Genomic DNA, 22,736 nt, shown 5'->3' with positions numbered 1-22,736 from the left:
TCATTTATCATCCCTTTTGTATATCCCATTATTCAAACAATATAATGAAGAAAGTCATGGGGTGGGGGGAGGTAAAGCTTATATTTCTTTACAGGAGAAGGGATTTGCTTTTCCCTAATTATACTTCTCTCCTGTTAATTTGTGGCCTGAAGGCTTGTTTATAATATTTCTCCAAAGTGATTTGTGAACTACTGCTGGAAGAAAAAAATGCAAGAAATTAAAGTTGCACAGCCACTCAACAACCACCCCTAATTTCCTACTATTTTATGCTCCCTCTTCCTCAAAGAGTAGGAACCTCCAGGACTGCTTTATAGGCTCAGTTGTGAGAAACCAAACCATGTTCTTATATATCAATCCTCCAAATGCAACACACGGACCAAAGCAGCTTCTTGCCAGCCAGCTCCAAAAAGGGAAATTATTTCTCTGCCTTTGGTCGGGGGGGGGGGGAAGGGGGGGGGACACAACAGTGTATCTTTTCTGCCTTCCTTGCCACACTGGTTTTGTAGCCCCAGCCCTGGAAGAAGAGTATAACCTGTCTTCCCAGTTCCAGGAACACTAATTGACCATCAGTGGCCATGATCAAAGCATCTTTTGGTATCAGCCTATACCAGTGCAGGAAACCTTTTTGTGGTGGTAGGGAGGTTGCATTGTCCTATGTGGAACCCTTTGGGGGCTGCACACATGTGTTTGGCTGGTGGTGAGTGGGGCAGCACTGTGTGGAGCTAGGTCACGCATACACACACTCATGCACACTCATATTCAGGATCAGAATACCTCTGGTGGGGAGGAGGTTAAAGCCTCTTAGATCCCCACCCCCTACCACCACCACCCCCAGCAACCCTGATCTGGACCAGGATCATTGGTAGAAGGCAGGATTAAAGCCCCTCCTCTGCAGCATACCTGATCAGCTGGATTGTGGGGATGTCACATGCAACGAAGGGGAACGCTTGCAGGATTTTCTGCCTCAGGTGCCATTATGTTCCTTGACTTGTACGGGGGTGGGGTGCCATTTTCTGCTCCGCCTCAGGCAGCAAAATGTCTTGGGCCGACCTCGGATGGCTGCCTTCACATGGCAAGCCATTTGTGCTCAGTGGCCATGCGTATCCAGCAACTTCCTCCATGCCATCACACACACACACACACACACACACACACGTAAAGGGTCACAGTGTGGGTGTGGAGAATTGCCCAATCCACAGGGGGGCATCTGCTTCATATTATTTGGTTGCTGTGTAGATTAGAAAGAGCCACCCTAAAGACCTTGGGGAGCCACAGAATATACAATATTGGGCTAACTGGACTGCATGTAGTAGCTGTTTAAAATGGCCACTGTTCTGTGTGCACTATCTTCCTATTTAGCCTCAGAGTAATGGTTTTTGCTGTCTTGCAGACTGAGTAATGCCTGAGGGATCCTTTTCCCTCCGCCTAGCCTGGCTGGGAGAGAAGACTGGTGGTTGCGTTTGTTATTATACTGCAGGTAAATGAGATCATTTTAAGATACAAGGCTTGTGCTGTTACCTTGAAGTGGGGGCTGGTAGCAGGAGCAGAGCTTGCAATCTTGTATGGCCCCCAGAGTATAGAAGAAGTAGCAGAAATGAACAACAACTCATGATAAAGTGATTTTGAATATGCAGAGCTTGGCTGTTCAAAGCCAACAAATGGATTTGTCTGTGGGCAGAAGTGAGGGCAGAAAGCTTCAAGGTAGAACCAGATGCCTTCTGTGGTCCAGAAAATTAGGCTCTGTGTTACTGGATAGCAGTACAAAGTTCATGTTTGCATATATCCAGTGTCAGGACTGGCCCTACCAATAGGCAGGGTGAAGAGGCCTGCTGAGGAAGCAGATCTTGGGTGTCATGAAAGGGCAGCAAATTGTTAGTTATTTACTTAGGCCGCAATCCTATGCATTTGTAGACTGAAAAAGGTCCTACAACTCCCAGCATTCCCTAGACTCTTAATTAATTTATTTTTTTACTGCCAGGTACGGGGAGAGGTGGTTGTGGGATTTTCTGCCTTATGTGCCAAAATAATTTAACTGGCTTTGGGTACTTTGCACCTTCACTTGCAGGGACGGGGGGTGGGGTGGAGGGATATCTGCTGTCTGCCTCAAGCAGCAAATGTCTTAGACCAGCTCTGCCTAATGTTTGCTATTTCACTTGGTAGCTCCAAAAGGAAGACTGTTCTCATGGAATGATCTACAAGCAACAACGCCTCCACACCAAGAGGGGGTGCTGTTCAATGTTCTTAGTTTTTAGCTAAGGTTCTGTATCACGGCATCTAGACTTGTGTGGGGCTAAATTGTCAGAAAGGTCAGATTTGTGCTGGAGGCCAGTGCTGTTGGGACAGCCTGCAGTTTGTTCCTCTGCGCAAGGATTGCAATGTAATATGGGGAATTTAATATTCTTTAGGACCAGTATGTCTGTCTGGTTAAATTTATAGTGGAAATCTCTCCTTCAGCAATTGCTTTAGAGAAGAAAGACAGCCCGGCATATATGCATTGTATGCAGGTTTCCTAGAGTAGCACAATTTGGGGAACCACAACCTTAGATAGCACAATTTGGGGAAGATGACACCGAACCAGCTTTTCTAGCACACCTGGGAGCATTTGCCAGCCACCAGAGAAGGAGGCTAACCATCTGTTGGATAGTGGGAGGCAGAGGATCAGATCAAAGTGGATTCTGCAATTAGTGGAAAGATGGGGAACAGAATTAGACATTACAACAATAGCCATATATGTGCACCTCTCCCTGTAATATCTAGGGTTACTGAATTCATAACATGATGTCATCAGGCTCTGAGTTTCCTTTCCTCCACATGCATACCCAATGAATTGGGAGCTGAGGCAAGTAACCTTCCAGGAATGCATCAAGTATTCCTAGAGATTACAGGGGATAGAACAGAAGGAGACACAGGGCTCATGTCTGCTGCAAAGTCTGGATCCATCCTAGGATTGGCCCTTTCTGTAAATTAGAGAGAAAATACAAACATTTAATTACCACTATATTTAGTAATTGGTGAAAAGTTAGGGGAAAGGTGAGGATGCCGCTTTTAGTATTAATACATAACATCTGGCTTAGATTGCAGCTTAGATGTTGATTGTATTTTCTAGATTTGCTTTGCCCTCAAATTTCTCTCAACGATTTTCAGTATATTTGTGGTATTGTTATGTGTATTATTACTGTGTTTTGGAAGTTCTTCAAGTTAAGTTGTTTAATGGAACACAAGCATAGAGAAATAACCCTCCCTGATCTCTGTGGCAATGAGTTCTACAAAACCAGAAGATTTAATTGTAGAGCAAACATCTGGATATTCTCCTACTGTTTTCTGTTTCCAGCTAGACACAGCCTATTGGACCAAGTTTGAACAATGGGTTGATCCTCCCGTTCTTCATATCTGCTTTTTTTATAAAGTCAGAATTATTTTCTGTTTATGTGTAGTGTTTGAGGCTTCTGAAAGAAAAGCATTATAGAGGTGAGAATAATTTTATGATTGTATTCTATATAGAAATCCACACACTTCAAATGTGTTGAATTTAAAATTGTCCACTTTTAGTCTGTTCCCATGTTCTTGTTTAGAAAAATGGCAGATGCTGCCAAACATGTTTCCGCCCAGTTGCCATCTTCATGACACTGACAAATTAAACAATGCTTGTTTTAATCTTAGGCACGAATACCCTGGTACAATGGAACACTGTGTTCAACATACGCCGTCACTATGGAAATAATGGGTAGAGATTCTAGAAGCTGTTTTTGAAGGGGAAAAAGATACATTGCATTTGGGGGCAGCTTTTTCTGAATATAAAACTATAGGCGTCTCTACAATGCTTATCTGCAGAATACAGAATGCAGTCTCAGCTATCCAGGAAAGTAAAGTTGCTTATTTGAAGGTTTTATTCTATATAGGTAGAATGATCTCATGGCAAATCTGTCAACTGTTTAGCTTAGTTTATTTTCATCACGGACTTGACCTTGGGGGAGCTGGGGGTGGCGACGGCCAACAGGAAGCTCTGGCGTGGGCTGGTCCATGAAGTAACGAAGAGTCGGAAGTGACTGACCGAATAAACAACAAGCCAGGCACCAAAATGGTTTAGGCCAAGGGTAGGCAACCTGGCACATACACCCCTGATGTTTTGGACTATAACTCCCATCAGCCCCAGACATTATAAGCAATTGATTATGGGAGTTGTAGTCCAAAACATCTGGGGGGACCAAGTTGCCTACCCCTTGTTTAGGCCATCTCTGGGGAACAACTGACTTTAAGCCTACAATCCTATACTTACCTGGGAGTAGCTTTCACTGAATTCAGTGGGACTTACTTCTGAGTATATATGTATAGAATTGCACTATGAATGTCTGGGGTAAAAAGACACTATTGCTAATGTGGGAGGGGTTGTTTCTGATGTTATATCTGTTTTAAATTGGACCCATTTTAAAACTGCTGCTTGCCCCCAGGCCTTTAAATAAATATAGAATCACACTGATCTCTACTACAAGCATTCCATTCAGCTATCCTATATACTAATGATGAGTGCGTTATCTGAGTGTGAATTTTAATGTACCTAAATATGCCACCGTCCACAGACAAGAGAAAGGTATCAGCAGGCTTAGGGGAACTCAAAGGTTTTGCAGAAGTACAAACAATATTTAGGGGAAAGAAACCTTAAAGGGGTGGGGAGGACTCAAAAACAGCCCAGTGAGGCCAGGAATTGCTGACTGACTGTTTCGGGGGGGGGGGAGCAGAAAATTGGAGTGGGGGGGAATAGAATGGATAATCCTAAAAAAGGATACGGCTGGCTTGCTCAACACTGAACAGGAACACCCCACACTGTTCCTCTTGTAAAATTATAAATACGTGTTGCAACATTAAGCTTTACAGGTCTTATTTCGTACGAATTGCTTTATGTAGCATCAATAGTACTAATTCTTCATTAGAATTTCATAGGGTGCTAACCTCAAATCATTTATAACTCAGTTCTTCAGGGAGCAATCCAATGGCCACTAGACACTGTCTAGAGGGCCATAGGATATGCTCTATTCTGGGAACCCACCTCGGAGCTTGCACTCCGAGGTGGGTTCCCAGAAATCTGATCTCCCTCTCATCTGTGCTGCCTCCGAGGCAACATGGAGAAGCCCTGTCCTCTGCGCTCGCAAGAGGAGCGCAGAGCGACTGAAAAGGGGTGGGGCTGGGGGGCATTCCAGGGTGGGGAGAGTGGAGCTGTGTGTACGACACATCCTATGTGTAGTACGGCAGCTTCCTCTCCCGGTCGCACCCCTCCCCCCGCTAGACAGCCGAAAACGGCTGTCTAGCAAAAAAGAGCAAGGCAGGAGAGGTGCAGAGGGAACGATCCCCCCATGCTTCTCCTGCCTTGCTTTGGATAGGCAGTCGACTCCGAGGTCGGAGGCGGCCGCCTATCTACTTAGGATTGCGCTCTAACATGCTTTATTAAAAACAAATTCCATTTATTTCACTGGAACTTCCTCCAAAATAAATGTGCTTATGAACAGATAATTTTCTAATCTGATATTCATCATCCAGGCTGGTAGCCTCTTCAAAAAATGAAATTAAATTTGACAAAGCCTCATTTCCATAAAACCATTCCTTACATTGCAGCACTTTATATTAAAATGATATGAGCTGAAATGAATATGCACACTGACAGTCAGAAGTTCCAAACTCAGACCACAAATCAATAGGAAGTCCAGTCTTCCTGTGCCAGTGTCAGGGCTGGTGGTCTGAGACAAATGAGCAGTTAAGGGCACAGTCCTATCCTAGAACAGCCAGCATTCCCCAGCCAGCTTTGCTGGCTGGGGAATGTTGAGAATTGTAGGACTGTTTTCCATCTAAACTTGCATAGGATTGCATCCTAAGCCATCAGCAATTACAGACCAATTACTCCACTTGGAACAAGCCTCAAGTCAGCAATTTTAGAGGACCACGTGGAATCCTTTTGGCCTCTTGCGTCACCTGATCCCTGCCGAATTGTCATTTTCAGTACCACTCTCTGGCAATCTGCAATGACGGCACTGCAGTGAAAAAGAGAACAGGTCAGCCATTCCTTCCTCTAGTCCAGCCTTCCCCAGCCTGGTACCCTCCAGGTGTTTTGGACTTCACCCTCCATCAGCCCCAACCAGTTTGGCCGGGATGATGGGAGCAGTAGCCTAAATCATCTGGAGGGCACTAGGTTGAGGAAGGGTGCTCTAGCCTGCTCCCCTGGTAATATAACTAGTGAGGCTCCAGAGTCCTGCTACTAAAGCCCCATCAGTTGAGAGTCCAGTAGCTTATAGCAAGCCTCATTGAAAGGAAGGAGAGCTGGGGACATCCCATACATTTCAACAGAGCTTGCGCAGGAGAATTCCCCAGCAAATTGTGCCCTCAGATTCAAATACATCTAGAAGTAATAGATTACTTTGCTTTTCATCTGAAAAGCATTATACATTACAGCTCTACTTTAACTGCAACTTAATTGGCTATTGTAGTAGCCTTTGCATTCTTTTGACTAGTATAGTATTGCTATCTTACTAATTAGCCTATAATTGCATTGTCCCTTTGAATCTTAATATTGGCACATTAAGTTTCCCTGTCTATCATATGGAACTTTTCCAGTTCTAGGATTTTAGCTCGATTAGCCAGCTCTTCTAAAAGCCTCTGATGTAAGTTAACCTAGCCTTCTAATTTAAAATGTTTATTTGTAGTTATAATTTTTAAATAGAAACCATTGTATCATACCATGGTATTTGATTATTTATTTATTTCATTTCTATACTGCCCAATAGCTGAAGCTCTCTGGGCGGTTCACAAAAATTAAAACCAAAGAGCATGCAATAAAACAATACAAAATATATAAAACATTAAAACCACAGTAAACAATACAACCAGAATAAAACCTAGCAGGAGTGCAGGAATTTAAAATACAGATTTAAAACAGCAAAGCTAAAAGTCTAAAGCGCTAAAATGCTAAAATGCCTGGGAAAATAAAAAGGTCTTTACCTGGCGCTGGAAAGAATACAATGTAGATGCCAGGCGAACCTCACTAGGGAGCTCATTCCACAGCTGGAGTGCCACAGCAGAAACAGCCCTCCTCCTAGTAGCCACCCGTCTCACTTCCTTTGGCAGGGGCTCAGGGAGAAGGGCCTCTGAAGATGATCTTAAGGCACTTATGGGAGGAGGCTATCCTTCAGATAACCTGGCCCCAAGCCGTTAAGGGCTTTGAAAGTTAATACCAGCACTTTGAATCGGGCCTGGAAATGGACTGGCAGCCAGTGCAGCTGGAAAAGTACTGGTGTAATATGAGCTCGTTGACCAGTCCCTGTTAACAGTCTTGCTGCCCTATTTTGGACCAGCTGAAGTTTCTGGACCGTTTTCAAAGTCAGCCCCATATATAACGCATTACAATAATCCAGACGAGAAGTTATCAGAACATGGATAATTGTAGCTAGGCTATTTCTGTCCAGATAAGGGCATAGTTGGTATACCAGCCTAAGCTGATAAAAAGTGCTCTGTGCCACTGAGTTCACCTGTGCCTCAAGTGACAGTTCTGGATCCAAGAGCACCCCCAAACTACGAATGTGATCCTTTAGGGGGAGTGCAACCCCCTCCAGAACAGGTTGACTATTACCTAGCCGGGCAGACGAACCACACACTAACAGTACCTCCGTCTTGTCTGGATTGAGTTTCAGTTTATTGGCCCTCATCCAGTCCGTTACAGTGCCCAGGCCCTGATTCAGAACAGCCACTGCCTCACCTGGGTTTGATGAGAAAGAGAGGTGGAGCTGGGTGTCATCCGCATATTGATGGCACCTCAGCCCACACCTCCGGATAACCTCCCCCAGCAGTTTCATGTTAAACAGCATGGGGGATAAAATAGAGCACTGTGGAACCCCATGGCATAATTGCCATGGCACAGAGCAATAATCCCCCAGAACCACCTTCTGGAGTCGGCCATCCAAGCAGGAGCAGAACCACTGCAGTGCAGTGCCTCCAACTCCCAACCCAGACAACCTATCCAGAAGGATACCATGGTTGACGGTATCAAAAGCCGCTGAGAGGTCCAGGAGAATCAACAGGGTCGCACTCCCCCTGTCCTTCTTCTGGCAGAGGTCATCCCACAGGGCGACCAAGGCAGTTTCCATTCCAAAACCAGGCCTGAAGCCCTTTTGAAATGGATCTAGATAATTGTTTCATTCAAGAGTGCCTGGAGCTGTCCTGCAACCACCTGCTCAAGCACCTTGCCCAAGAAGGGGATGTTAGCCACTGGCCTATAATTGTTAACATCATCCGGGTCCAGGTTAGGCTTTTTCAGGAGTGGTCTGATTACCGCCTCTTTTAAAGAGGCCGGCACCACTCCCTCTCTCAAGGAGGAATTAACAACCTCCTTGAGCCAGCTGAACATCCCCTTCTTATTTGATTTAATAAGCCATGAAGGCCCAGGGTCAAGCACACAAGTGGTCGATCAGACTTGGCCAAGCACCTTGTCCGCATCCTCAGGCCTCAATAACTGAAACTCATCAAATAGAACTGGACCAGACAGTGCTCTGAACGCCTCTACCAATGGAACTGCATTAATTGTGGTGTCCAATTAGGGTTGGCGGAGAATTTCTCCCCGAAACTTCGGGGGGCTGAGCGCCAACGTGTTCGGCCCCCCGAAGAAGTTTCGGGGAGAAATTCTCCGCGCCCCCCGCCCCCCCCGGGACGGGACTTACCTTTCCCGATTGTCCCTCCCAGCGGTGGTTCGTCAGGTCTTCGTCAGGGGTGGGGGCGGCAGCCAATCTTTTGACCGGCTGCCACTGCCGCCATTCCAATAAAACTAAAAAAAAAAAATGCCCCCGTGATAGGCTACGTGACGATTAACGTAGCCTATCACGGCTAGATTTGCAAAGTCAGCCGTGATAGGCTACGTAAATCGTCACGTAGCCTATCACGGGTGACTTAAAAAAAAAAAAAGCACGTACGGCTAATGGCGGCCCCCATAGGGAGCCGCCATTCAAGTTCCTTATTTGGTCGCTGTAGTCTACGTAAAGATTACGTAGACTACGGCGAAAATAAGGGCAACGCTATTTGCGTTGCCCTTATTTTCGCCGTAGTCTACGTAAATCTTTACGTAGACTACAGCGACCAAATAAGGAACGCGAATGGCGGCTCCCTATGGGGGCCGCCATTTGCGTACGCGCTTTTTTTTTTAAAGTCACCTGTGATAGGCTACGTGACGATTTACGTAGCCTATCATGGCTGACTTTGCAGATCTAGCCGTGATAGGCTACGTTAATCGTCACGTAGCCTATCACGGGGGCGTTTTTTTTCTAAACTTTTTATTTCGCGGCCGGGCGAGGTGAGGCGCCTCCTCCCCGGCCTGAATTTCGGCCGGGCGAGGCAGGAAGCCTCCCCCCCGGCCTGAATTTCGGCCGGGCGAGGCGGGAAGCCTCCCCCCCCTGGCCTGAACTTCGGGGGGGAGCAGCGAAGTGCCTCCCCCCCACCGCGAAAAGCTGCGAGACCAGGTAAGTGGCTTTCGTGCACCCCTATGTCCAATTCACGGCGAATCTGAGCGTCTTTATCTTCAAAGTGTCGCGCAAACTCGTCACAGCGTGCAACTGAGGGTTCCACAGTCTCTCTCCCTGGCCCAGAATGTAACAAGCCACGAACCACTCGGAAAAGCTCCGCTGGACGACACTGAGAAGATGCAATGCTGGTGGAAAAGAACTGTCTCTTTGCCACCCTCACTGCCACAGAATAGGCTCGATAGTGAGCTCTTACCTGTGTTCGGTCAGACTCAGCATGAGTTTTCCTCCACCTGCGTTCTAGCCGTCTCCCCCCTTGCTTCATTGCACTCAGCTCGGGTGTATACCAGGGAGCTGGCCAGGCTTTGCTCAGAGGGAGAGGGCGCTTGGGTGTGATCGTGTCAACCGCCTGAGTCATCTTTGCATTCCACAGAGCGACCTGGGCTTCTACAGGAGCACCAGCCATACCAGCACGAAAACATTAACCAATCATTCAGTTTCTTTCTCATTACAGAAGAGAAATAAATAATGGCAATGGGTATTAATGGTTTCATTCCTAAAGTATTCTTTTAAAACTCCCTAGATCATTGCCCTTTGCCCTTCTAGCCATTGTCCCCCCCCCCCTGCCATATATAGCTTTCCTTATTGGTTTCCACCCTGCATTTCACAATTTATACAAAATTCCCATCAATTTTATACAGTTATAGAACAAACAAATTTTGTTTTATTAGCAGATTTATTTAACTTGTATAATACTGTATTGCCTTTTTCCTGAAGTCTATTTCTATATTTGTTTTGAATATGAACCAAGAATGGTTTCAGAATATGAATATAACTCTTACTGTTTTCCTATAATCCATTGCCTGTAACAATGTTGTAATGTTTCTAGAACACCAGTTTAGGATAATTTCAGTGGTATAGCTCTTAATGCACCCAAACCTAAGTGTTAATGTGATGGTTCAGCAAATCATAAGATCCAACCATTAGCTACTTAATCGCACATTACTTTCTTGTCCCCATATGTTTATAGTTTATTCTTATTTGTTCTTTAAAGAAGAACTCAAAGCAAGCTATATTTTATTAAGTCATTTAAAAAGTGATCAAAACCAACCCAAAGTGGTTGAACGATTTATGCTGAATTGACAGTTTAAAGATATAATGCTGTGTTGTTGTTATCTATGCAGGACAGTGAGTGTGATTGATATCCAATTTTCTGTAGGTTTGGCATGCTTTCCGCAGCCTTTTATGGGCACCTTTAAAACATAATAGCACCAAACATTCAGTGCTACTAAAAACACACAATAGACAGACCTGACCATCTTTCCCACTACAATTTTTTGTAGACATACCTTGACTACAGCAGGCCATCTCAAATGTATATTGTACTGCTGCAATTAATTATATTTAAAATTCCATTTTTATTTAGGCACCTAAAATAATACAATTAGATTTTGGAATAACAGAAGGACACAACGTTTTTATTCTCCATGTAGCGCAAGTTCTTTTTAACGAACAATCCTTGCAAAAATTTGTCGAAACAATGTGCCATTGAAACAAATTTGGGAATGGTAGATGGGCTGATACTGAAAACTGAGCCAACCCGAACTGAACTGCAACATTACCAGCTAGCCCTCATGCGACATATGACTATGAATAGGGACTTCACCTCTTTCCAGAGCCTGATGACTACTTCCCCTATGGAAAGTCATAACATTACCTTGTTAAGGGGGAAAACTAACATGACCTCAGGCAACATCAGGCTTCTTGTGACTATCCTCAGCTTACCACCTGCACCTTTATGGACCACACAGTGGGAGCTTGCTTGGGTTGTATACAAATTCCAGGCCTTCACAGGGATACTTTATGCTCTGTGCCCAGGGCTGCCCCAAGACATTTGCTGCCTTTGCCAGGGCAGCAAATGGTACCACCCACTTACCCACTCAAGTCAAGGTACATACAGTAGTACTCAAAGCCAGCCAAGTTATTTTGGCACACGAGGCTGAAAATCTGACAATCATCTCTTCCCATCCCTGGCAGTAAAAATACAATAACAACAACCCCTAAGGTAAATAACTAACAATCTGCTGCCCTTTCATGACACAAAATCTGTTGCCTGAGACGGTTGTCTTACTCTGCTTAAAGGTAGGGATGGCCCCCTCGGTGCTTTAAAGAGGAATTGCTAATAAATTATATATTTCACTTTGTGGAGTGGTTTCTCTTTATTGTTTACCTCATTTATCTTCTTACAGGATTCTATCTGGTTTTGAATGGATTAACACAAATAAAGCCAATAGGTTTTTACCAGATTGTATTTATCTAAGCTGTGTATTAATGTATTTTTGGTGAGGATATGACTAATTTGCCCAGGTCAAACAAGCCTCAGCGTTTTATAACTTCCATGATTTCTTCTATTTTTCTTTATAGACAGCAGCCACTCTGGCTTGTGTTCAAAAGTCCTAGGTGTTTCTTGTTTTGGGAGACATACGTAACACATACTTATCATTACCATTATGAAGAGTATGATGTCTACATTCAGAGCTTTTCCACATGAGGCTGTTAATCAGCTGAATCTACTTTCAGTTTTGTGGTAGAATTGAGATCTGAGCACTGCACAAGCAGCATTTCCTTTCCTGTTTTTCTGCTACTTAACCTCTAGGTGGCACTGTGTTATAGCGGAATTGCACAAATACACAAGAGGAAATCATGCTTGCTTTTGCTTTCACAATTAAATGCCACATTTTCCCTGCTCTAAAAAATCTCGCCGAACGTGATCTTTAGGCACAGAAGAGAAACTGGAGGGTTTAGACATTGTCTAAAGAACCTACAAACAACCGTGAGTGGGGAATGACAAGCGCATGATAAATGCCTCGTGTAGAAAAGCCCTCAAATTCCTGCTTGGTTAGGATGCCCACTGGATAATCTTGGATAAATGCCGATCTCTCACTCTTGCCATCCTCACAGAATTGTTCCAAGGATATAATGCTGCTTGGATCTTACTGGAGGAAGGACACCATGCAAATATAGGCTAGGGGTACAAAGAGCTCTGTGAGTGAGCCTAAAAGAGCTTACTAGCACTTGGGGACCTTCCCAATTTTCAGTTCTGTCTGTAAGTCCTTGTGCTAAATTGGACGCTACCCTCAAAGGCCTCTACCTTCAGGAGCAGGCTTTCAGAGAGCACAAAGAGCTTCTGTGGCAAGTGATAAAGGGGGGAGGGGAAGAAGTCGAAGTGATATCCTTTGGATCCATCCTGTAATAACATTTAGATCCCACATTTCTCCATGGAGCTCAAGTACTGATCCCCCCCTTTCATTTTATTCTCACAACAACCCTCTGAGGTAGGTTGGGCTGAGAGATAGTGACAGGGCCAAGTTCACCCAGTGAGCTTCACAGCTGAGTGAGGATTTGATCTTTCATCTCCCCAGGCCTAGTTCAACACTCTAACTACTACAACGTACTTTATAAAATATATTTTTCTGAAGCTTTCTCAATCACAGTTTAGAGGAAACAAATGGGAAAGGGGAAGAAATGACTCAGATATTATATGAATTATCTTATTTCAGTAATAGTTTCTTTTACATTTAAATGTATTCTAACACATTTAAGAGCCTCTGGGATTGGATGGGATAAAATGCAAACAATAAACAAATAACTTTTAAGCCAACCATTCAGTGCACCAGCTAGGGAATATTTTTTAAATTCTTTTTAGCCTCTTGTATGAAATTGTCTAACTCTAATGACATGACAATAATTACTTTGCCATGGATTATTATGGCTGCAATCCACAAACCAGTCAGGCTGTAGCATTGCATTGAAACTAACTTACATGCCAATCCTACATGCTTCCTGGCATATATAAGCCTTCTATGACAGAGTAACATCGCTGAATTGCCAATAACATATATTGTTTTGTGATGTGCTGGCATAGCTGTTGGAACATCACCCCCTCAGTTTGCATATATACTGATGCAGCATATGTGGGCATACCTGTCTGCTGAGAAAGAGAGATACATTGTGCTTGCTCAGAAGTACAGAATCTCATTCTCTGAGTCACACCATCTCTTTGAAAGCCCACTTCACCCAGTCTTTCACTCAGAAGTTTCTTTATTGCTACTATCACAAAGCTACCCTACAAACAGCTAGGCAACCATGGTTTCTCTCTCATAGAAAAAGAATTGTCTCATACCACCTCACTCCCACGCAACCATGCTCAGTCACTTATAATCACTCCTTCTCAGTGAGGGTACACAACTACATAATTTACAGAATCACTAACACATAAAAAGAGAATTTTCAGCAGTGGTACATACTACACAAATTCCCCCCCCACACACACACATTTGTATCTCTCCTATGCACTCTGCACTGCTTGATCTTTTCCTCAGGAAATAAAGAAGACCTATGTGTAAGGAGATTTGTTTTAATGCGAACAGATTTTTTAAAATAATTCCTTGGTGAGATTAAATTTGGTACGTCAACTCTACCATTTTGTCTGTGTGAAAAGCAAAGAAACTAGCTTGTGTACTATGCCTGGAAACAGTCCATAACCTTTTCAGAGAGTTGATGATGGTTTCAAAGAAGGACCGCTTCTTTCAAACCATCTCAGTAGAGCAGTTTGGGAATTTAGACTCTGTGAGATCCCCTCTTTAGATGGCAATATGTACTACTTCACTTACTTCAAAATGTGGTAAGCCTGTTCTGCCACGTTTGTGGTCTCTCCCGCTCATTCTGCTAAGTGGGGTGCAGGACTTCAGTCCCGAAATCCTGCCCTGACTATACAGCACTGTATACCACTTTCTCTCTTGGTAAACAAGTTTTGTGGGGGGGCGGTGGTATTTTTCCAAAAACCTACAAAATCCATTTAATCACAGGTGAGAGTGTGACAAAGAAATGTGTCTCTACACCTTGGGAAGTGGGAGCTCTCTCAAACTGTTTGAAATTCTCCATCTAGGATTTTAGTGCAAGGCATCTCAAGCTGCAATCCTGCTCATACTTTCCTGGGAGTGAGGCCCAATGAACACAATGGGACTTACTTCTGAATAAATATGTCAGATCTGTTATTCTTACACATTAAAATATTCAGGTTTTAAAAAATGGGAATACTGCTCAAAAAGTAGAGGCAATTGGTAATATGTGCATCTGATTGTATGAAAAATTATGCAAAGGCAATCTGGTTACTATGCAAATTAAGTCTTTTTGCATTTTATATTTAATTATTGATCTAGTAATACAAGGGAGCTTAATAGTAGGCTCTGATTTGAGATAATATTTAAAAACACAGCTCTATGTAATAAAGGCTTAGGGAGACTGCTCTCATAAAGCAGAATACCAACAATGAACTACAAGTGCTTTTGCACAAGTGCAAAGAACACAGAAAACAGTTAAGATGAGAGAGAATTATAGTTGAAGATAATGACCCAGTTTGCATGATCACCGTAGCTTAAGTAAGCCATGGTGGCTTGTTCAAGTTGGAACACATGATGGCACATGCCAGGCATCATTTCCCTAACTACCCACCTGGGCGCAGCTTGTCACATCTTCCATACCCGGGCAGCATGGCTTGTTTGAGGGGGAAAGAACTTTCAAATAACTCATGGCTTGTCTTTGGTTATTTGAGCCCCCCCCCCCCCCATCCTCCTGGAGGGTAACTAGGCAAATGGCACCTAGCATGCATCGCAGCTTAAAGAAGCCACTGTAGTTTGTTTAAATTGCAGTAATTGTGTGAACTGGTCCAATGAATAATGATGGTTAGAAAGAAATTTAATTGCTTTTTAGTTGACATGGGAAATTATGAGGCACAATTCTTCTCACTGAAATGTAGGGCGTGTTGGCTCCTGGCATTAAGCACCCTGGCAGGGCCCACAGCAAATGCCTGTCCTAGGCCCCAAGTTTAATTTCCCGGAATGCCCTGACCTAGCATTGCAGTGGGGCATTCTGGGAAATTAAAAGGGTAGATAGACCCTGCTGTCCATTCGTGCTTAGAGTGCTACAATATCAGTCAGGTAAGTCCTCCCAGGCCCACTGAGAGAGGAGGGCCCCCACCAGAAGACACTTTGTTCCAGGGCCCCCTCAGTCCTTGAACAGGCTGTACTGAAATGGAACTATACAATATCCAAAGAAGAGAATGAAAAGGAAATGGTTGCGAAGACTGTGGAATTCTAAAGCTTGAATTGAAAATGGCAGTAAATTTTAATTTGATATGCAGATAACAAGGCAAATATCTGAACCTTGGCAGAAACATTTGTGCTGCTTTTCATATACAATTATAGAACAAAAAGAAGCAACACTGAGATTACAGGCTATCAACTTCCTCAAAGTGAAGAACAGCCATGTTACAAATGGTATTCCATTAGGATTAGTATTTTTTTTGTTTGTTAAAATAATTATGCCAGAATTCTTGTCAACTCCTGAAGGATTACATAATTATCTCACTGCATGCACAATAGTTCTAGATCTTAGATCCTATTACTAAGAATGGAGATCTAAAGATTAAGGCTGCAGTAAAGCTCTACTAAAATGTGGGACTTGGGGTGCTTCCAGACAGAGGCTTCCTATCGCTAACAATCAAGGAGGCACTGTTCAGCAAATCTGTCTTTCTTTCCCTATATGGATTTTCCACAGTAAGGAAAAAGATGGAAGAAGCAGTGGGAAAACACGGGAGGTTTACAAGTGAAAGGTGGCATTGTTTGGACCCCTTGTAAAGTTCCATGAATAAGGCAGGACAATGGCATCATAAAAGCCTAATCTAGAAGCACCCTTACTTCTGAATTAATGTGCATAGGACTGCACTGTCATATATGTATTAAAGTTTCAGACTTTATATCACAATAAAGAAATTTCAGGTTTCATACTTGGTTGCACCTAGACCACATTCTTTATTTGCCAACACGTACATTCATCCATTCCCGAACTGACAACATGATGAACAAAGTCAGAACCTGAGGCGCTACTGGATAATAAATAAAGGGCAAAGATCCCCATCCTACAAGCACTTAACAGTTAATTCAACATAACTGGGCTGAATAATTTATTAAAGTTAATGGTGTGTAAGCCATGAGTAATGAAACAATTATCAGGTATAATACAGGCCCAGTATATAGCAGTTACAACAAATCCCACCTACTCATAACTTTTATGGATTGTCCATAGTTTGGAAACTTTGCACACAATAAACAGAAAAAATATTATATTTCAGGTTTTGTCCATGTATCATCACAAGAAACAAAATCCCAACTGCAGGCAAGACGTTGTCCAAGAATGACTACTCACAGATTATGTATGGTGCAATCTACATCACCATCAACCTCAGTGCCAGGTCGGGAAATTTCCTTTGGGGCAGGCAAATTTCAGCACAAATGTGTACAAAAGAAAAAAGAAATAGTTTTCTAGAATTAACCCCTCCCCATATTGTAGGGAAATGTAAATTTTCCTGTCCCAGAAGCCACTGTATGTCAGCGTAAAGAAGACAGGTGGCAAAAATCCCTTGATGAACACCTTGTCTTGCCTTGCTGAAGATGTAAATGTTTGCACTGTCCATAATTTTCCAAGTTAAAAGGTGAAGATGATGATGATTTAGACTAGAATTTGTACCCCTCTTATCTGTATAATCCGCTTTCCAAAGCAGCTAACAATACGTGCAAATACAGTCGATATCACTATAGAAAAATAGCGATAACAATAATATAACAATATAAGGGGAGAAACCAGATCTAACCATATATAAAGGTAACACTAACAGTGATTGTACAAGCAATTCATACAGTACAAATATGAATATCATCATCATCCTCATCTTTTAACTTGGAAACATAAAGTACAGACAGCAAACAAACTGATGTTATCTCACTCTCCTGAAAGTAAAATATACATGCTACCGCCCACAGCCAAGAAAAAGGTCAGGCCCCAATCTAATCAGAAAGTAAAGTCTAAAATATATAGTGGCTCCGAGGTAAGGTTCCACCTGCTCATTGTCATTTGTATCTACTATTACTCCTACTTAGAGTAAGCCTGTTGAAATGAATGGGGGTTAAGTTAGTCTATCATTGGATACAAGCTATTGGATACAACCTATCCTGCTGGTCTATGACTGTAGTAAAATTGATTGATTGATTGATTGATAGATAGATAGATAGATAGATAGATACAACCTATTGAGTCCTACCCTAGCTTTGCCAGACAAGCTGTAAAAAAGGGGTAGCACTCATCTTTGATTTTTGTCCCACCAACAACCCAGAGGCATAGGACAAGAGGACAACACAACCCCTGCACACATACATACGCCCCAACTCTCAAAGTCTAGCCTGCTCTCACAATAGGCAGGCACTTGGCTTAAACAGGCCATGCTCTTGTTGTTCCTTGAAGGGATTACCCACACCCACACCCTCCATTTGGTGTTGCACCCTTTGGAAGCAATTCACCAATGGCATACTGCTGTCTTGCAGTGAGCCTGCCTATTTTCCACCAGTATATCTCTGAAGTTCTGCTGACATATCTGTCATGCTGGTGGCATATCTCAAATTATGTCAGCATAGCAGTACTTCTACCAAACCCCATAGACCCTCAGTTGGTGTAACTTGAGTATAGTTAGTGCCCTGAAATTTGGAGTGGAAACATGCACTTTTCCCACTGAGAAAATCCAAGGTCATTGTACTGTAACTATACCAAAGACCTGCATTTGGATGAGGATGCTACACTGTAGCATCGGATGACATAATTGTTCACCTGCTCTTGCCTGGAATTTGCTAAAATTATTATTATTAGTGATTTATGGATTGTTTTTAAAAAGTGTTTATTTTAATTATATTGCCTCTGGAGAAATTAAAAAAAAACACCTTAGTTATGCATGCTATGTAACTTTTTTGGGTATGCACATTTAAAAATAACCCAAGTGAACAGTTTCATGTATAATGTGCTATTTCTTCTCATCCACAGTTCTATCTAATTCCATATAAGGGCTGTTGGACAGCTACCATTTCTACCCCAACATGTACTCACCATATTACTCACCAAGGAGATCAGGGATGGAGCAGAGATAGCACTGCTTTCAGTGGAGCTGCTAGAAGATAGACAGACACATAATGTGTGAAGGTGACTTCACAGATTACACCAAAGGGCAAAAAAGGAAGTGTCATTTTGGTTTACTTGTTCTATGTTTCCTGTTTAAAGTCTGAAGTTGGAACTCATACAGCTTCCCCTATAGGTGGGATGTGCAAGTTCCTTCATAAACCTAACCACAGCGGGGAGATATAATTTCTTGCTTTAGACCAGCCGTCTCCAACCTGGTACCCTCTAGTTTGTTAGACTACAATTCCCAGGATGCCCCAGCCAGTATGGTCCAACACATCTGGAGGGCACAGGTTGGGGAAGGCTGCTTTAGACATTACACAGGAATTGCAGAACCAGAAAACACCACTTCCTATCCCCCTGTTTTTGTATAATATGCAAAGATGCTTTGAGAATGAAAACTGCCAGCTATATTGGTATGCTATGAACTACACCACACTAGTTCATCTGTGCTCTTTTCATTTCTACCGCTTCTCAAACTGCCATCAAAAGGCACAGACGAGTGTGATCTGGGTTTCGAATTTCAGATCAGAAAGGGCCATTTCTCTATAGCATTATTAATTAAGAAGTCAGTCTTTCAAGTATATTGAGGTCATTACTGTGAGCTGAACACAGTCCATCTTCTAATGTTTAAGAGCCTTTCTGTGAGTTGGAAAACAGGTCCCCAAGAATATAGTCAAAAGAGGCCTTACTTGTCCATAACTGTAATATGGAAGACATGACATCAGTCAACTGAAGTAAAGAAAATATAAAATACAGGACTCAGGAGTGAAGCTCTTCCTTTGAGTCATTCATAAGTGTATATACTTCAGTAGTTCAGCACATGCTTTGCCTGAAGTCTCAAGTTCGATCACTTGCATCTCTAGATAGAGACAGCAAAGGCTGTCTGAAAACCTGGAGTCATTGCCAGTCAGTGTACACAATATTAAGCTAGATGGACCAATGGTCTGGCACAGTGGAGCCTGGTGGTTCTGATGTCAGTGGGGCAGTGAATCTGCTCTGGGTTTGGATAGCTCCTTTAGAGTTTTGACTGAAACCTGGAGCGGATTTACCACCCCACTGACATCAGAGCCACCAGCCTCCACTGGTCTGACATGGTATAAGGCAGCTTCCTGTGTTTTTATATATTTGTAATTTGGCTGTATTTTTTAAAAAACAAGGACATTTTATTGATGCCCCACCCCTTGCATAACAGAGACAAGAAACTCCCCCCCCCTCCCCCGGCAACACAAGGGTTGAAAGGGAATGCCTCCACTCTGACCTGTAGGATCAAAGGTCTGCTATTTCTGCATAGCGAAAGTATGCACTACTGTCCAGGTTTTTTGTAAGGAGGCTGATTCAGATGCAATCAGCTTTCTGCAATTCCTTGCTTTGCAAGGATATTTGCTGTCACGTATTTGAATCAATAAACATAGGAAAACACTACATGTTTTTTCTCTCTCTCTTGTATGCCTGTGATGATATGTCCCTTCTGTGGAAGTGTATTAGAGAGCTAGGCAGAATTACAATCCAACCTTAGTGATTTGATTAGTATGGCAGCAGTAAGAGACAATGTAGAAGGGATGGGGATTCCTAACTCAAAGGTGGTTGTGGATAGAAAAATCCTAAATTATAAGTTCTGTCAGTAATTTCCAAATTTTCCTGGTACTTAATGGTGAGTGCTTGCAGTTACACAAGATAAAGGCCTAGCATGGGTGAGTGGCTGACTTCTTTGCAGGAAGTGTGGGAGAGTAGTACTTGTTTGCTTTGCAGAAAACTTTGGAGCTGCTGTCCAAATAGTATTAAAGCCTCAGATGTGGTTGTTAAACGATTTCAGCATATTAGCTCCTTTGCTGTCCATGAAAGTAACTGTGACAAACTTAATAAATTTATTGTTTTGCTCCTTATATCCTGGGGCTTTTCTACACAAGGCATATATTGTGCCCTCGTTATTCCCTACTCATGGTTACTTAAGGGTTCTTTAGACAATGTCGGGACCCTCCAGTTTTGCTTCTGTATCTAACAAGCACTTTCAGCAAGGTTTTTTAGAGCAGGGAAAAGGTGGTATTTAATTGTAAAAGCAAAAGAAAACGCTTTTTTCACTTGTGTGCTTGTGCTATTGTGCTATACCACAGTGCCACCTAGAGGTTATGTAGCAGAGAATCAGGAAAGGAAACACTCCTCATGTAGTACTCGGGTCTCAATTCTGTGATGAAACTGAAAGCAGATACAGAGGATTAACAGTGTATTAACAGCCCCATGTAGCCTCACTTACTATTGAAAAACTTACCTTGGGCTAACCTTTGTGTGCTGGATGCTACTTGGTAACCTTCATGCAGTTGCTGAGGCTCCTATGTCAAGGAATGTCTTCTTTCTGTTTGGGCCATAACAATTACATGATGCTTTGTGGAAAAGAGGTTTGATATGGCATCCAAACTATGGCATGACAAATGCAACAACAATCAGCTCCTTAGCTGTTCTCTTTGCTCCATCAAACTGCCATAATGGATGTGACCTGGTATAGCCACATGTATCCGTGGGACTTTCAGGTGCCATAAAACTTGCAAGAAAAACACGCACAACTGTTTCAGTTATTACCAATGTGGTTTAAGATTTCATCTTAAACAGAGCTTCAGCTATTGGGCAGTATAGAAATAAATAAATTTTATACAGGATTTCTAGTCATAATTGAGTGGATGCACAGAGCAATGGTATCATTTGAAAAAGAGTAAATGTTAATATGTGTTGGGAATATACATGAGAAAAATATACATTTTCTACATGGCTTCCCCATTCCCCACCATCAGATATATTTTACAGTTGTTTGATTCTTCTTGTTGCCTTGCCATAAAACTGGTTGAAGATAGGGGGAAATATTGTGCTTTGCTAAATTAATGTAGCATTACATGAAAAGCAATGAAGCAATTCCCTATGGTTGATTGAGCATCCTCTCTGACTTTATGATGGGAAAAAGTGCTCTTGAAAGGCACAAAAATGTTACCCACTTTACCAGGAAGGTAATGAATAGGGGTAGTTAGGACAGATTGCTCCTGTTGTTTTTTTAAAAGAGGGAAACACCAACTCAAGGAAAATAAATAATTAATAGGATTGCACTGGTAGGTTGCAATCCTGTACCCACATTCCTGGGAGTAATCTCAGAACTCACTGGGACTTGCTTCTGAATATAAGATTACACTGCTGGTCAGATGTTGACAAGCTTGACACAGGGATTACAAATCTAAGCAGGGCCCAACTTGAAGGTTGCTGTTTGAGAGTTAGGGTGGTGATGTGTCCCCTTTTACAGAAGACAGTCCTCTGTTTGAAAGGCTGGCAGAGGATCATCCTCTATCCAAATAGCTTTAAACCAATTCTGGTTTAAAGATAAAGAACCATAAGAACTGTTGCCCATCAACAGTTAGCACTTGAAGAGGCAAGGCACACAGGTCATCAGGTCACAGTCTTCCACACTATGGTGGAATGTACTGTATTTCTATTTAAATTAAAATAATAATTTCTAAATTTGCATCTATACATTTAAATTAGCATATGAAAATCACTGTCCTCGTTTGTCCTGTTTTTGGTGATGAATTCCCTCTTCTTGGGCATTTCATAACTGGCCATCCTATTAAGAGTAAACCCAATGTGAATGAGACTACAGTAGCTGTATAGGCCCAAGTGGTTGCTAGGAGGAATATCAAAAACTAATTGGAAAAACAGACTTGGAAGAGTCTAATATCTTCCTGATCTCTTTTGTAATACCAAAGACAATTTAGGGCTCAATCCTATGCATGTTTAGAAAGAAAAAAGTCCCACAAATCCCGGTATTCCCCAGCCAGCCATGGGGAATGCTGGGAATTGTGGGACTTTTTTCTGTCAAAACATGCATAGGATTGTGACCTTAGTAGTTACCATTACTCTTTTGTTAAACATCACTTGCATACTTGTTTACAATTCAAATGCCAAGATGATGTAAGTAAGGTTGGGTGCTGAGTGTTAATAATATGACTGAAGGTGTATCTAATTATAAGTAAATATAGGGTTGATGGTTCTTCCTAAGCAAGAATTGGTTTGGTTGTATTTTATACTTAATGTTTTGTTTTATGTTACGAGGCAGGCTTTGAAAATGTAGTATTTTTTTTAAATAAAGGAGATTAAAGCATTAGATATGGAGCTTCTCTTTAATATATTCATGCTTTTTTATGGGATACC

At 42.5% G+C, this 22,736-nt stretch overlaps 1 long non-coding RNA gene across 1 annotated transcript; it reads left to right on the top strand.

The window, feature by feature from the left end:
- The first annotated feature begins 612 nt into the window (after positions 1 to 612).
- On the top strand, positions 613 to 3,853 carry LOC146347305 (uncharacterized). The gene is made up of 3 exons (XR_014790251.1): positions 613 to 968; positions 1,391 to 1,477; positions 2,161 to 3,853. It is a non-coding gene; the product is annotated as an uncharacterized LOC146347305 (long non-coding RNA).
- The last annotated feature ends 18,883 nt before the right edge of the window (positions 3,854 to 22,736 follow it).

The sequence above is a fragment of the Heloderma suspectum genome, chromosome 4 (genome assembly GCF_057233095.1).
Source record: "Heloderma suspectum isolate Gila_16-S chromosome 4, 16-S_ref, whole genome shotgun sequence".
NCBI classification, from domain to species: Eukaryota; Metazoa; Chordata; class Lepidosauria; order Squamata; family Helodermatidae; genus Heloderma; species Heloderma suspectum.
Note: the sequence above shows the minus strand (reverse complement) of the source record. Positions and strands in the feature narration are given on the sequence as shown.